At 48.0% G+C, this 15,522-nt stretch overlaps 1 protein-coding gene across 1 annotated transcript in view; it reads right to left on the bottom strand.

The window, feature by feature from the left end:
• SPECC1 (sperm antigen with calponin homology and coiled-coil domains 1) overlaps positions 1 to 10,035 on the bottom strand; it is a 108,914-nt gene extending 98,879 nt beyond the window's left edge. Inside the window, exon 1 of the mRNA XM_055001354.1 lies at positions 9,973 to 10,035. The gene's annotated coding sequence lies outside the window, so the exon portion shown is untranslated. The remainder of the gene's footprint in view (positions 1 to 9,972) is intronic.
• Positions 10,036 to 15,522: the final 5,487 nt, after the last annotated feature.

Below are 15,522 nucleotides of genomic sequence, written 5' to 3'. Positions count from 1 at the left end.
CATTATTCCTTCCTGCTATCCCTCCACCCCTAAATCTCCAAGAATTTCCCAAGCTGGAGCTGGCAACCCTAGGACAGCAAGCAACAAGATACATCAAATGCAAATAGTTCTGCTTTAACAAACCTTTTGGAATAAGGTTCAAATGCCAGTTCTCTTAAAGAAGAGGCCTTGCCTGCACAGTTTGCTCAAATGGAGGGCAAGATACCCCATAGGCTGAACATGGCTGTTAGTTGTGCCAAAAGATTACTGGGCATACAGATGAGCGGATTTCCCCCCTCATATTTTTACTTTCAAGAAGACATTTTTACAAAGGGAATAGGGATGAGACAAAAATGAATTGTGCAGGTCACTTTTTAATACAGGGAGCAGGATTGTAATTTTTATTGACTGTGAAATTTTTAGGCAGTCTCACGCCTACTCCATACTGCAATGTGCATGGGATGTATAAGACTGTTTTTATTTCCTTTCTCTCTTATTGTGTAAACCTGTTTTATGGGATTGTTTATTGTATGTAGTTACTGGTCTTTATTACAGTGTTTTATTTCTGTAAATCTGCCTTGATGCTCAGTAAGGAAGGTGGAAGATAAATGAAGCAAAACAAATGCTCTAGGCCTTTTGCCCCATGTTCCAGTTGAACTAAAAGACTTTCTAAAATTAATCCAGGAACTGGCATGAGTACTGTTTACCTTCTCTCCCCTCTTCTGTTACCACAAATCACTAGCGCTGGTATGCGCACTAAGGGAGGCCAGTAACTTTTGGGGACTCAAACTGCTAAGCTAAGCTAAAGCAGGCAGAAACATTCTGATCAAGAAACCACATCAGACTTGGCAGGTACTTTCAAAGGCTGTAGCATGAGCATCACAACACGTTGGATGGACGCAAGTCGTTTTACTGTTGGAGGCTGATAAAATGAACCAGAATTTCCCACCTGAGCGAACCCTTCTCTGAAACTGTGAAACAGGATGGGGCGAGGCACTGTCCAGATCATAAGCATAATTCCTTCTTTCCTGGGAATTGTGAGTGTGCACAGGTGGGCAAGAACAACAGAGGAAGAGAAGGGCATCCAAGATTTCCTGCATACTCGTCAAACTCTAATTCTCCGGGTTCTTCACAGAGAACCCATGAAAGTTGGAGCCGAGTGTGCACTCTGTAATGTTTAACAAAGTGTCTCTGTTTCTGCAGACATGCCAGAGCAAACCAAGGAACAGAGACAAATTCACAAAGGACAAAACTGTCAATAGCTACTAGTCATGATAGCAAAATAGAACCTCCGTATTCAGAGGCAGTGTACCTCTAAATGCCTGTTGCTGGGGGAGGGCACCACCTTCCGAAACCCCGGCTGGGATGCAGTGAAGCAGTTTTAGTTACTAACAGGGACGGGACAAGAAAACAGCTGCTGGAAGCTAGTGGGAAATAAACTGAGGCCCAAAGTAATAATCACTCTTGGTGAGGACAATTGCTAGAATAAAATATTGATTTTAGTTCTTGTTTTTATCGATTTTAACTGTTCATCGCCCAGAGCCCCTGGGGATGGGCGGTATATAAATTGAAATATAAATAAATAAAATAAAATAAAAATAAATAAATATAAATAGAAGAGCTGGAGCACTGGAAGGGCAAAAGGAAATGGGACCAGCATGTACAGGCAGCCTGTGGAAAGCCACCAGGACAGGAGCAAGTAGACCCCACCCAGGTGGAGGACTGTGGGTGGGAGCAGAAGACTGTGGGTGGAAGCCAGCAGAGCCCAGGAGGGCTCTGCAATAGGTTTTGACAGCCACACCCCAGTCTGAGTACCCGTCCTGAAGGCAAAGATGGGAAAGCAGGGTCTTAATGATAAAAAGGCCCAGGAAGAGGTAAGTCCTTGGGCCAACTAGCAGCTGAAGTTTCTTTGTGGAAGATACACATAAGGCTGCCAATACCTGGTTGGGAAGATTTCGGGATGGAGCCTGGGCAAGGGATAATGCCATAGAGTCTACGTCCCAAAACAGCCATTTTCTCCAGGTGAACTGATGTCTTTAGTCTAGAGATCAGTTGTAATTCTGGGAGATGTCCCACCTGGAGGTTGGCTCCAGAGCTACACAGGAGGCCCCTCCAAGACCCCCAGGCAGTGGCCACCCTTGTGGCCTTCCCATGTCCAAGGGAGAGTGCATGAAACTCTTGAGGCCAAGTGTGCTTCCCTGTGCAGAGTCCAAAGATGAGTGCAGAAGAGAAGCCTGCATCTAATAGCAACGTGGGGCCTCAGCATAGGGAAAGCAAGGCAGCGCGGCTTTCGAGGCCCCCACCCATTGGCTCAGCAATTCCTCCTGCCCTGTTTTTAAATGTTAATAAAGGAGGCCCAGTGGACGTTGAAGGAGAATCAATAAGCAATCAGCACAGTCAACCGGCCAGCAGAAAAATGGTTTCCTGAGTGGGAGAGGGAGGGAGGCCAGAAGCTACAAGCCTCACCCTGATGGTTTGAGGGGCCTGGAGATGCAAAGTTCTGCGCTGCACCAACTCACAGTGCCAGAGCCTCAGGGCTGCAGAGAAAGCCAAGCAGAACTACCTGAAAACCCCATCAGTGCCAATATTCACAGAAGTCATGCATAAGACCCAGAAACGGGAAGCTGACTGTGCTCCTTTGCTTTCATCAGAAAGGTAAGAAAATGCAAGAAAACATGAGAGAACCAGCATCAGCTTTAGGACACGCTGGACTGAGACTTGGAAAGCCCAGAAGCCGACCAGACAGGCAGAATCCAAACTCCAGATGCATACTTTGGCCTAGAAAGCAGCCAAAGGGGAACCCAGCATGAATCAGGGACTCTGGAGCTGCTGTCATTTATTTATTTAAAATATTTCTTCCCCACCTCATATTGGCAGGTGGCTTACAAAAATATGAATTCTAAAAAAAAGCCAAACAAAACGACGAAACAAAAGAATTTTTAAAAAGAGGAGCCAAAATGCATAAAAAGGTAAAACAGCCTCAGGTACAGATTGGCGAAGCAAGCTCTTAAAATACCAGAACAACGCATATCAAGGTAGGAAATGCCTCTCCAAAGAACTAGTGATAAAAAGCACAGAATCTGATGAAGAAATGAATGAAATTCCACAGGGAAAGAGGATCTAAAAGGCCTGGGAAAAATAAATACATCTTTGCCGAGTGCCTAAAAACTTATTTTCTACCAGGTGAGCTTCTTTATTGTTGGTGCCACTAATGAAAAGGCCCTGTCTTTGGAGCTCATCCACCTAGCCTGTGAAAAGAGGGGGCACACAAACTGGGGATACCCCTGTGGAGGGTGGGGACAAGGCACCTGTCTTTTTTCCTGTACTGGGGTGTCATATCTGCTTATTTTATAACAGTAGCATTGACTGCCAGTTTATTTCTGAGTATGACTTGTTGCTGCTTATGACTTTTAAAGCCCTTCATGATCTAGGGCCCAAATATCTTCAGGAAGCCTCTCCCCACGTATGCTCCTGAACCGACTGCAGTCTTATGGCTGCCATTTTCTAGTTCTTCCTCTGCTCAAGGTGGTCCACTTGGCATCTGCTAGAACTTGTTGCTTCTCCATAGTGGTTCCCACTTGTGGAACGGGCTCCTTGAGAAGGTAAGGAGATTTTGAGGAGGCACTTTGAGGAGGTTAAAGAGGGGGGAGGGGTGGCACCAAAGGGGCCAGATTAAAAGAGGAAGGGGAGAGCTGGTTATCTTCACTCTTCAGACTCTAACTGGTGTCAAGACTCATTCCCTCATACCACTCTTTTGTGGGGTATAAATATTTCAACGCATGAATGAATTTGAGGGCCTCATGCCAGTGAGCCAAGCCACATTCCATACGGTGGCCAAGATCCTGCCATAAAGTTCTTTGTTGTTCTGCCAAATTAAGTAGAGAGACTTCTTGCAAGAAGGAACATGACCCAAATTTTGGATGTCTGGTCCTCACACTATGGAGTGTTGGATTCTACCCCTTCCCCAAGAAAAAGCATAGTCCTCCTCAAAGCCATGCCCATAATTTGCACGTTTTTAAATACATCCTAGCAACTTCTTCATTGAAGAGAAATCTGAAAATAATCTTTAAAGGATTATTTCTTTTGTTTGTGCAGTTCTTCCAGGCAGGACTAGCAGCAGCATTCAAAGGCTCCAGATGTACTGACTAACCAGGGTAAGGGAGGCTTTCCCTCCTGACCCCCACTTAACTGGACGAGTCCCAGCTCCAGCAAGAGAAAAGGCTACTGGTTGTGCTCTGTCAAGTGAAATATAATCAGGAGCAACTCTACCACCCATTACACCATCTTGGGCCGAGAAACTATATGAAGCCCTAGAGGAAAAGGGGGAAGGAGGGCATCACTTTGAGGGGTAGATGCTCTGGGCGAAAGTACATGGACAGGTTTTTAATGAGCTGGGTCTGGGTTCCGTAGACCCTGCATGGGTTCCCTTGCAGCCGCACAGCAGCTGCGGGGAAAGGCTTTTTAAAAAATAAAGGATAGCCCAAATGGGTTTGGGACGCAGCCAAGGGGGAAAGGAGGGTCTTCTGCCTTCCTCTCCAAAGCAGTTTTCCTGCGCTGAAATAGCACTTGGAGGAGTTATTTTCCATTTTTGCTGTTCCATGTGTTCACAGGCTCATAGATTTCCAGAAGTTTCAGCTTGCAGTCCTCTTACAGAATTTGACAGGAAATCTGCCTGGAATCCTAAGTTCCTAACCGCAACGTCCAATATTTGAGTGCAGTAGCGCCTTAACGATCAACATGATTTCTAGGATATAAACTTTCAAGAATCAAAGCTCCCTTTGTCAGACACATCTTTCAATGTTGCCACTGACTGAGTCTGTAGCAATGGAAACAAGAGTCTCGGTCACCCCTCCAAGGGATTTCCACTGCAGTCCAAAAGGACAGCTGAACAGGGCCCTGCTCAGAGAGATCGGCCAGCACAAAGTAACAGCCACTGCACCCGCCAGCCACGTGGCTTAGGGGCTGAGTACACACTTTGCATGTAGAAGGCCCTGGACCGGTTTCAAACCTGAAATCTCCACTGGAAGGATTCCAGGAAGCTAGCCTGAGACACACATTCGGGGGAAAATACAGGGGTCAAGTTACAACCTAAAATGTAAAATATATATTCCCAAAAGGTATTTATTATGGGTGTGCACAAAATTCAAGTTAAAAACAAGTTAAAAACATAAGGCCTGAATGGCAGGCTACACGCGGATGTTAAAAATTGCTAAAATGTTCTCCAGTACACAGATGATGATACAGTCCAATGACCAACACAAAGACAGAGCATACGCGTTTCAGCCCTAAAGCCTTCCTCAGTGGTCAATTGTACAATCGGAATTCATATGTAAATTTGACTCTGTCAAGCTGGGACTGAATAGGGACTATGAATGGTTATCTCATTATCACAGGTAACTGATTTCATTTACATAGGCGGGGCCAGGGAGAGTCCAGTGGCACCTGACGTGGGCTTTCGAGGACCACGGTTCTCTTTGTCAGATGCATCTGGCGGGGAGGGCTGTGGTTCTCGAAGGCTTGTGCTGCAGTGGAATTGGTTGGTCTTGGTGGTGCTGCTGGACTCTTTTTGATTTTGCTACTACAGACTAACACGGCAAACTCCTTTGAACCTTTACACAAGCAAACTGATCCCCACATCAAAAGGAGCTGTTTGCATTTCCATATCAAAGGAGTTGTTTACATCCCCCCTCTCCTCCTCCCCTCTCCTCCCCTCCTCTATATTTGACCAGTTTCTTTCTGCCCTCCATGCATCTGACGAAGAGAGCTGTGGTTCTCGAAAGCTTATGCTACAATAAAATTGGTTAGTCTTAAAGGTGCTGCTGGACTCTTTTTGATTTTGCTACTACAGACTAACACGGCTAACTCCTCTGGAGCTCTGACAATATTTATGATAATCAAACACACCCACACATTCAGAAACCAATACAAAGATGCTCCCAATACTCTTATTCCATGTTTCACATCCAAGGAAGGAGGAAATGCATCAGGTCTGTTGCATGGAGGCAAACTTCCCCATACACCATTTCCCAAATAGAAAATCACTGCTATTATCCCTGTCTTTTTCACCTATGGTTACTGATTGGAATTCAGGAAAAGAATCACAGCCTGTTTTCTCTCCATCCCAGTGTAGGGAGAACAATACTGGCCCAAAGGATTATTGGAGTATTGGAGTGCCTTGAACACTTAGGAAAATACATTCCTGGAATTATTATTATCCAGATAATGCCAATAATAATCATAACTAGACCACAGACCCATGAATCTATCCAAGCAATCTGTAAGGCCACTTAACATCTTGAAGTAATGATAAGATGTAGAAGTTAACTAGGTAATGCCGAATGAAGTACTTCCTTTTGTCTACCCTGAACCTAACGGAGATGAGTTCCATTGGTTAGTCTGTAGAGTTCTGAGAGAGAAAGGGCATAAATATATTACTTTGCACCAGTAGCATTGAAGCTTCTTCCTCTGATTGGCTGAGCATGGAACATTCCAACCCATCAGGAAACAAAGCTGTCCACAACAAGAATGTTCACAGTTCAATTTCTGTGAGGGCATTGGAATGGTCAATTTGGCTGAGATAAAAACTTCATACTAACACAATGGACAGTGGACAAGGAGGTGGCCCCTTGAAGTAGGGAATCTAAGAGGCAGACAGCATTGTTTATAGAAAATCAAAATGGTAGTGGAGGTCTCTAAAAGGATTTCTCCACACTGGGTGAATGGTCAACAACGAAGATTAATGGATGTAAATGTAAAGTGACGCACAGTATAAGGGGGAAATCCTAATTTATTTAGGTGCAGCGTAGCAGTTAGAGTGTCAGACTAGGATCTGGGAGAAGTTGGATTCCCTGTCTGCCATGGAAACTTGCTGGGTAACCTCAGGCCAGCCACACGCTCTCAGGCAAACCTACATCACAGGGTTGTTGCGACAAAAAAATGGAAGAGATTAGAAGGATGTAACCTATGTTGGGTTCCCACCTGGAAGAAAGCTGGGGTATAAAATGCACTGATCAGATCAGAACTGGCAGAGGTTGGGCATCAAAGAAATCTTGAGGTTCTAATGCAAAGGCAAATTCTAACCTAGAGATTATTAACAAGAGGACTGAAAACAAAACACTCGGTATAGATCTATGGTGCAACTACATTTGAAATACTTCATTAATTTACTTTATTCATATCTCACTTTCCCCCTCAGTGGGGACTCAAAGTAGCTTACATCCTTCTCTGCTCCTCAATTTATCCGCACAACAAACCTATGAGGTAGGTTAGGCTGAGTATGTGTGACTGGCCCAAGGTCACCCAGTGAGCTTCTATGGCAGAGTGGGGATTCGAACTTGGGTCTCCCAGACCCTAGTCTAGCAGGCTAACTGCTATACCATGCTGGCTCTCGTGTGTACATTTCTGATCGCCCTGTCTCAAAAAGGGCTGAAAAGGCAAGTTAAGCAACCAAAGGGTTGAGAACACCTTCCTTACAAGAAAAGGCTAAAGATGTGGGGGCTTTTCAGCGTAGACCAGACCACAGGTCATGATTAACAGTGCAATCCTAAGAAGAGTTACTCCAGTCTAAGCCCATTAAAATTCTGTACCACAGGTAACCAACCATTTTTCTAACCTAAGTCCCCAGAAACGCTGAACTATGCTGGCAAACAAGAGTGGGCGGAAATGAGTGTTCTACTCAGGAGTCACATTCGAAGCCAGCCAGGCCTCAGTGGCACAACCTGTACCTTGGGAAGTCGCCTTGAGCTTGGTTAGGGGCTATGCAGGTCTGAGAGGTAAGGATGGGCACCTGCCATACCTGCCGCCTTCTCCCCAACCACTGGCCCCCGCCATTCTGCCAGTGCTTCAGCTGCCTGGACAAAAAACTGGTCTGGTGTGCCACTACTGACACGCATCCCCGCGGTTACCTACCCCTCTTATTTATTTATTTACATTTCTAGACCGCCCTCCCCGTCAGACAGGCTCAGGGCAGTGTAACAACATCCAATTTTTACAAAAAGTTTAAAAACAATAAACACATTATAAAAAACATTAAAACACTATTCCATATACAATTAAAATTTCTCAATTGGCGGATATAAATATTAAAATACAGCATTTTAGACACAGGGCTTGGCTCTTGCATCATGCCCTGCGTCACACTTATGAGCTCCTGCATGGGTGGTGGATAGTCTTCAGTGGTATGGCCGGCGAGAGGACAGCCTAGCCCCCACCAAATGCCTGGCGGAACATCTCCGTCTTGCAGGCCTGGCGGAAAGATAACAAATCCTGCCAGGCTCTTCTGTATGGCACCGAGAAAGTGGAGGATGTCTTCTGCCTCTTGGGTAACACTAGGTCACCCAATGGACAGCAGAAGCAGGACAGACGGACCAAAATATTTCTTCCCACCCAGCAAAATTAACTTACAGAATTCAATGCCACAAGATGGCCACCTGTGCCAGCCCTGGAGTGGAATACTGGAGTCAGAAGCCAAAGGAAAAGAAGGGGGAGGGTTACTGGGGAATAGGGAGCATACCAGGATGCCCTGTCCAGATCTCAAGAGGAGCTCTTGTGCTTTTAAGAGACGTGAAGGAGAAAGAACTTTGCCCCCCATCCCTGCAGGCTGTGACTTGGCAATCTTCAGTGGGCAGAGTAGGAAGGCTGAACCCCACACCTTGACTGAACCTCACCAGACCATTTCCTCGGCTTCCAGCTTTCCACTTCTTTCCCCTCTCCCCCACCCCACTTCTGAAACACCTCTGCTGCATGCCCCTCCCCGTCTTTTTCTTAAACACACCCGAATTTCTCAAACCTTTCCTAGCATCCATTTCCCACCCCTTCGAAAACGGTCTTTCTACATTCCGCCTACATCCTAGGATATCATTCCACTACGGAGCTTCAAGGCTGGAAGAAGCATTCAAGCAGGGAAACGAAATGCTGAGATGAGGAGGGGGGGGGAGAGAGGGGAAGGGGACTTCCCTGTAAGTTACATAAGAACGCCAGGAGTGTCTTCCTGGATCAAATCAAGGTCCTTCTGACGCATGCCGATTTCTCCCGCGAGCAACAGCCTTCCCTTGTTTGACCCCAAAGGTAGAACTGCCATGTCCAGGAGCAGTCTGTTTTACTGCCATGGCTATTAATTGCCAATAACCTCCATTCAGTTGGCAAAGTGCCAGGGAGATGGTTCCAAACACCCCTCCAAACTGTTGCACAGCGGAATTCTTGCAAAGGCTTGCTCTCTCCCATTGCCTTTGCAAGCAGGTGAGGTGCCCATTCTTCTTTACAAGGAAGCTGTTTTCTGTGCCCCCCCTCTTCTTTCTCCATTCTAGTCACTCCATGGCAGAGCATGAGTGGGAAAAACAACCCCAGCCACACAACTGACTCACTAAATGGAACCTCCACATGCAGAAGCAGTGTACCTCTGAATATGAAGTGCTGACGGATAAAAATCAGGGAAGTCCTGCGGTCTCTGTGCCCTTACTGAGAACTTCCTAGAAGGATGCTGGACTAGGCAGACTTCTGGTCTGATTTTAATGATGTCCTTACAACCAAGATGGGGACTGGCATGTGGGGTGGGGGAGAGAAGAGAGAGACACGACCGCTCTCTGTCGCTAAGGAAACTCTGCAGAAGAGGGGGGGGAACCCAACCCGCAGCCACCCCGTTTTGCAAACCGCACGTCCTTTTCTCGGGCTAACACCTGGCTGCTCTGCTGGACTCAGGAGGGCCGGGGGAGGTCAAATTCCTCCCGGCGTGGCAACCCCTGCAACAAGGCAGAGAAGGCGAGCAGCAGCCCGGCTTTCTCGGGGCTTTGCAGCCCAGCGGACGGACGCGTGGAGGGCTCGGCGGGAAGCCTCTGCCTAGGCTGACGGTGAGGGAGGGGCGTATCCAAAGCAGGGCTGCCCGCGCGTCTGAATGCCCAACACGCATCTGTGCGGCGAGGCAAGTCCGGCGGGCAGCCGCGCCCGCGCCCCTCTGCCCACCGCCGCAGCCTCCCCCCAAGCCGAGGCGACACTCACTTGCCCGGGAGCCTCGCCCGATCTCCCTCCGCCTCAGCAGCAGCTGCATCTCCCGCCAGCCGCCGCCAGCTGCAGGTGCCGGCCGAGCGGAGCGCGCCGAGCACCGGAGAGCCACATCGCCGGCGCCGGAGGAGGGATTCGCGGGCGGGAGCGGGAGCGGGAGCGCGCGCGGGGAGGCGGCATGCAGCAGGCGCGGCCCCGGCCACACGCCGCAAGGCGGGAGGGGAGGGAGGGAAAGGAAAGGGCGCCCCCGCCTTTATAACGGGAGAGCCGCTGCCTCGCAGGTTCCTGGCCCGGGCCAGGTGCTGGGGCGGGCCACGCTGGGCTGGCGGGCGAGGCAGAGCCGTCGGTGGAGGGAGGGAGGGCTACGCCAAGGCATCTGGTGAAGCCGGGACGGGGCGGGGGCGCTAAGCAAAATTACGCCCCCCCCCCCCTCCAGCAGCTTGGAGGCTCCTCGCAGCGCGGCGGGGCTCCTTTAGGCCCAGAGGCGTCCCCGACGGCACGCGTCCGGCGGCCCTTTCGCTGCCCCAGGTTTGGCGCGGGCTCTTGGGTCTGGCTGGGCCCTTTGCTGCAACAGATTTGCAAACAGGAAAGCGGCTTCGACGTTTCAACATAGGGGGTGAGACGCACACACCGTGCCCGGAAATGCTTCCTCTGCCCACTGAGCCCTTCTAACGATCAGGTGCATCGAGGGAGTCTGGGTTTAGTCCCCCCAGAGCGGGCAGCAGTTCTCTCCCAAGCCGCTGCTTTCCCTGCACAAGACTCATTTCCACACCCTGGAATCATAGGGTTGGAAGGGACCTCCAGGGTCATCCAGTCCAACCCCCTGCACAATGCAGGAAATTCGCAACTACCCCCAGCCCCAGTGACCCCTGCTTCATGCCCACAAGATGGCAAAACACCGTCAGGATAGGATCCCTAGCCAAACCGGCCTGGGGGAAATTGCTTCCTGACCCCAAAGTGACGATTGACAGTACCCTGGGCATGTAAGAAGGGGCCACGAGAACTAAGCACTTATGTAGCCTTTCCTACTCTCCCACTCATGATCTGCCCAGGCTCACAGAATCTGCATTGCTGTCAGATGGCCACCTAGCCTCTGCTTAAAAACCTCCAAGGAAGGAGAGCCCACCATCTCCTGAGGAAGCCTGTTCCACTGAAGGACCACGCGAACTGACCTCTGTCTCTTTATGGCCTTTTTCTTAATTACCCCCCCCCCAAACCCTTCTGTCTCCACCCACCAGCTCTCCCACATCCTTCAAGAGAAGGTGCCCCAACCACTAGGCTTCTCTTTCTCCCTCCCATTATAAGTTTGTCTCAGCCATGCTAAAAGACCACAGGGGGAGGCTTTAACTTTAGACAGCTGCACACAATTATGTGGGGCTCTCCTCTACCAAAAAAAGCACAGCAGCTCTTCCGGCCCCTCCCTAGCCAATTGCCAAGCCATCCCAAATGCCACCGTTTGCCAAGAGCAGTTGCCAGATTGGCACTGCCACACAGAACAGCTCGCCCAGACTAAGGGTCCCTCTAGTCCTGCATCCTGTTTCCCACAGTGGCCAACTAGATAGCCCAGAAAACCCACAAGTAGGGACACAGAGGGCTTGGTTAGTAATTGGATGGGAGACCTCCAACGAAGACCAGGCTTGCAGAGGCAGGCAATGGAAAACCACCCCTGCCAGTCTCTTGCCATGAAAACACCACCAGGGGTCACCATAAGTCAACTATGACTTGATGGCAGGATTTCGTTTTCAAGCTAGTGAGTGGCCAATAGCACATCCTGTGGCAGTTCAATCCAAAAGTTAATTACGTGGAAGCATTTCTCAAGCTGGGGTGCGCGTAGCAACAGAGGGTGAGCCTCTCTCCTGCCCATCTGGATTACATGAAAACAGAGCCCTTTTAGATTTCTGTTAATGAGGACAAAGACTCTGCCCCATGGGAAGGGGATGGAAATGGCATTCCCCCTCTTTTGAAGGCTGGACGCTTGACACTATCTGCACTAGCCAAAAAATACACTGATTGGTTGTTTGGGATCCAGTAGCAACTCTGATTGGCCAAGGGGCACCAAAGAGGTACAGTCCTAATGCCATCATCATCCTTACTCGGATTATAAAATTGAACTGATTTTTCACTCTATTTTCCATTGCAAAGGATTTCATCACAGAGATTGACAGATGCCGCTCAGCATCCATAGGAAATAACAGCCAACAGTTGGAAGTTCGGGGCCTTTTTTGTATGGGTGATTTTTGTCGCATTTGGCTCCATACCTCTTCAGGTTTTCTTCCGATATCTGGATGATTAACTCCCCCTTCTCTACGGTGTTTCAAGGGTTCTCTTCCAAGAGTTTTCTGCCTGTGCTTTTTCTGCATGGGGGGAAAACTTGGAAGAGAACCCTTGAAACACCACATTGAAATCTGAATAGTTCAGAATTCAGAAGAAAACCCAAAGAGGTACGGGGCCGAGCACAGGAAAAATCACCCGTGCAAAAAAGGCCCAGGATTTGTGGTGCTGACTTTTTTCTATTTCTATAAAAGCCTTCCAGGCCCCTTCTCACCCCTGCTCAACTGGCCTCAAGTGAGAAGTTACTGACCAGCAAGGAAAGGTCTCGCCATCTCCAGCACAAAGCCCCTTCCAGTCACTCACAAACTCAGATGGATTAGAAATTGGGTCAGAAACTTCTGAGTTGTGGCCCTATAGAATCCACTACCTCTCAGACCAGAGGCAGTATATTTTTCTCCCACTTGCTTTTAAAGGTGAGCTGCTGAGAAGGATCTTCCTCATTTTGTAGACGAGAGAGAATGGAACCCCTGGGTGCACAAGAATGGCCATGCGCACTATGAAAAGGGACTGTCCAGTGTGTGGCATGTGCCAGCAAGGAACAAAGGGAGGGCCTGGGGGATACATCAAGACTTCAGAGATAAAAATGGGGGTCCTCAGTCTGCTCTCATTTGAGAAGTGCTATGCAAAGAAGTCTTGTCCACCCTGCACATCAACTTCCCTGGAAGTCCACAGAGAAAAATTAATCTCTCTTCACTTCTTTTCCACCATGCACAATTTTAATAACCACTATCATTTGTTTCCCCCACCCCAGTCTTCTTTATCACTAAAAATTCCCAATCGCTGCCTTTTGGTAGACACAGAAGTCCAGTCCCCCATTCAATCTCCTCCTGTCAAAGCCCTGGGTCTAGACACTAGACCCCTGATCCAGAGATTTCAGGTCATGTCATGGAGTTATTCACCAAGTCACAGACCACAGCATGGAGTAAAGAGGAAAAGCAGGGGGAGCCAATATATACCATCTAAACAGCCTCGCTATCAAACTGGCTCACGGGGTGCAGAACAAAATTTCCTGAGACTTTCACCCTACAACTGGGTGGTGAAAGGAAAGCAGTTTCTAGTTTCTCTGCTTGCAAAGATAAGCCTGATGTGGAATTCTGATGAAATGTTACAAGCACAAAGAGATTTCCAGTGACGGGAGTGGGGTTTTAATGTTTTGCATAACTCATCACTCCTCCTCCATTTGGGAAAATCAAAGAATTTTGCATCAATCTTACAGCTTCCCCTGCTTCAGAATTTGTCCTGTTTAGGGGGTGCCGTCTCTTCATCCTGAAGCTGCAAGAGGACCTCTTTGGGTCCTCTTTCACTGCTACTGAATGCACATTTTAGAAAAATAAAGAGCTACACCTTTAATTTTAAAAAAAACCTATACCAGGGAGGGGGAAATAGAAAACAACTTTTGTCCCTTCCAGCAGAGAAAGCCAAGAAAAATCAATTTTCAAGCTCAAGGAATCGGATAAGAAACGAACGGCAGCAGCTTTTGGCTTCCAGTTCATATTTCCAAATAGAACATGATGTGTTGCATTTTGGGAAGCAGAATCTTTTTCCACATTGGAATTTTAAGCTCTCCAAAGAGGAAGAGAGTGCTTGGCAAGGGGTGGAGGGGAGAAAATGTAAGGGAACAAATGTCAGAAGCTACTGAGAAATGTGAGAAAAAAAAGCATCTCTAAAAAAAACATGTTGCTTCCTCATTTGTTTCCATGCATGTTTTATCTTGTCTGCTTTGACCCCAAGACGTTTCAAAATACTTATTTTATTTAGATTCATAGAATCACAGGGTTGGAAGGAACCTTCAGGGTCATCTAGTCCAACTCCTTGTACAATGCAAGGAATTCACAACTACCTCCCCCCCACACCCCCAGTGACTCCTGCTCCATGCCCAGAAGATGGCAAAACATCAGGATCCCTACCCAAACTAGCCTGGGGGAAATTGCTTCCTGACGCCAAGGTGGCGATCGGCCATACCCTGGGCATGTAAGAAGGGGCCACGAGAACTAAGCAGTGATATAACCCTTCCTGCCCTCCCTCTCATGATCTGCCCTGGTTCACAGAATCAGCATTGCTGTCAGATGGCCATCTAGCCTCTGCTTAAAAACCTCCATAGGGGAGCCCACCGCCTTCCGAGGAAGCCTGTTCCACTGAGGGACCACTCTAACTATTAGGAAGTTCTTCCTAATGTTTAGCTGAAAACTCTTGATTTAATTTCAACCTCTTGGTTCTGGTCTGACCTTCTGGGGCAATGGAAAACAACTAGATATATAGCAGCTCACGTTTCTCTCCAAAAGGGACCCAAGGAGGCTTACATCCTCCTCCTCCTCTGCTGTATCCTCACAACAGCAGCCCTATGAGAGTGGTCAGGCTATGAGAGAGTGACTGTACCAAAGTCACTCGGTGATCTCTCATGGCAGAGCAGAGATTTGAACCTGGATCTCCCAGATCCTAATCTGAAATGCTAACCAGTATAGCACACTGGCTGTGGTGTAAGCTGTAAAAAACTCTTGCAGTTCCTTCCCTATTAATTTAACTATGGATTGCCCAGATGAGCCTGATCTCGTCAGATCTCAGAAGCTAAGCAGGGTCGGCCTTGGTCAGTAATTGGATGGGAGATCTCCAACGAACAGGGTTGCAGAGGCAGGCAATGGCGAACCAACTCTGTTAGTCTCTTGCCATGAAAACTCCACCAGGGGTCGCCATAAATCAACTCTGACTTAAGGGCACTCTCCACCACTACATTTAGAAATGCCTCTTCCCATCTTTGGCCATGCTTCTACTTTAAAAAGACTATCAGATATACTCAATAAACATATTTCTGAGTGTGCACAGAGTGTCTTTCTCTTATCCCCTAAGTAATTGCAGCCTCTGGCAGTAGCTGCTCAGTGGACAATGGAATGCACTCTGTGCATGCTCAGGAGCATGTTTATTGATAACAGGGTATCCTTCCCCAGCAGATAACAGAGGTTCAACATAAGTCTGAGCTTAAACATCTTTAAAGTTACGCCCCTCCTTGATGTTATCTGAAGAAATTCATTTCAAAGTTCATTTCCTCAAGATTTTTGCCACTTCTGCTTTTCAGTACAGACATGCAAACGGGGGGGAAATTTCTGTGTGACTGTCTGTGTGTATGCACGCAATATTTTCCTCTTGGCAACTCCCAAGAGTTTGTGAGCAACATTATAGGCCTCTGCTGGCCTTTTTCATTTAATTATTAAAATATGTATG

Source organism: Eublepharis macularius, chromosome 17 (assembly GCF_028583425.1).
Source record: "Eublepharis macularius isolate TG4126 chromosome 17, MPM_Emac_v1.0, whole genome shotgun sequence".
Taxonomy (NCBI): Eukaryota; Metazoa; Chordata; class Lepidosauria; order Squamata; family Eublepharidae; genus Eublepharis; species Eublepharis macularius.
This window is presented reverse-complemented; position numbering and strand designations above follow the sequence as displayed.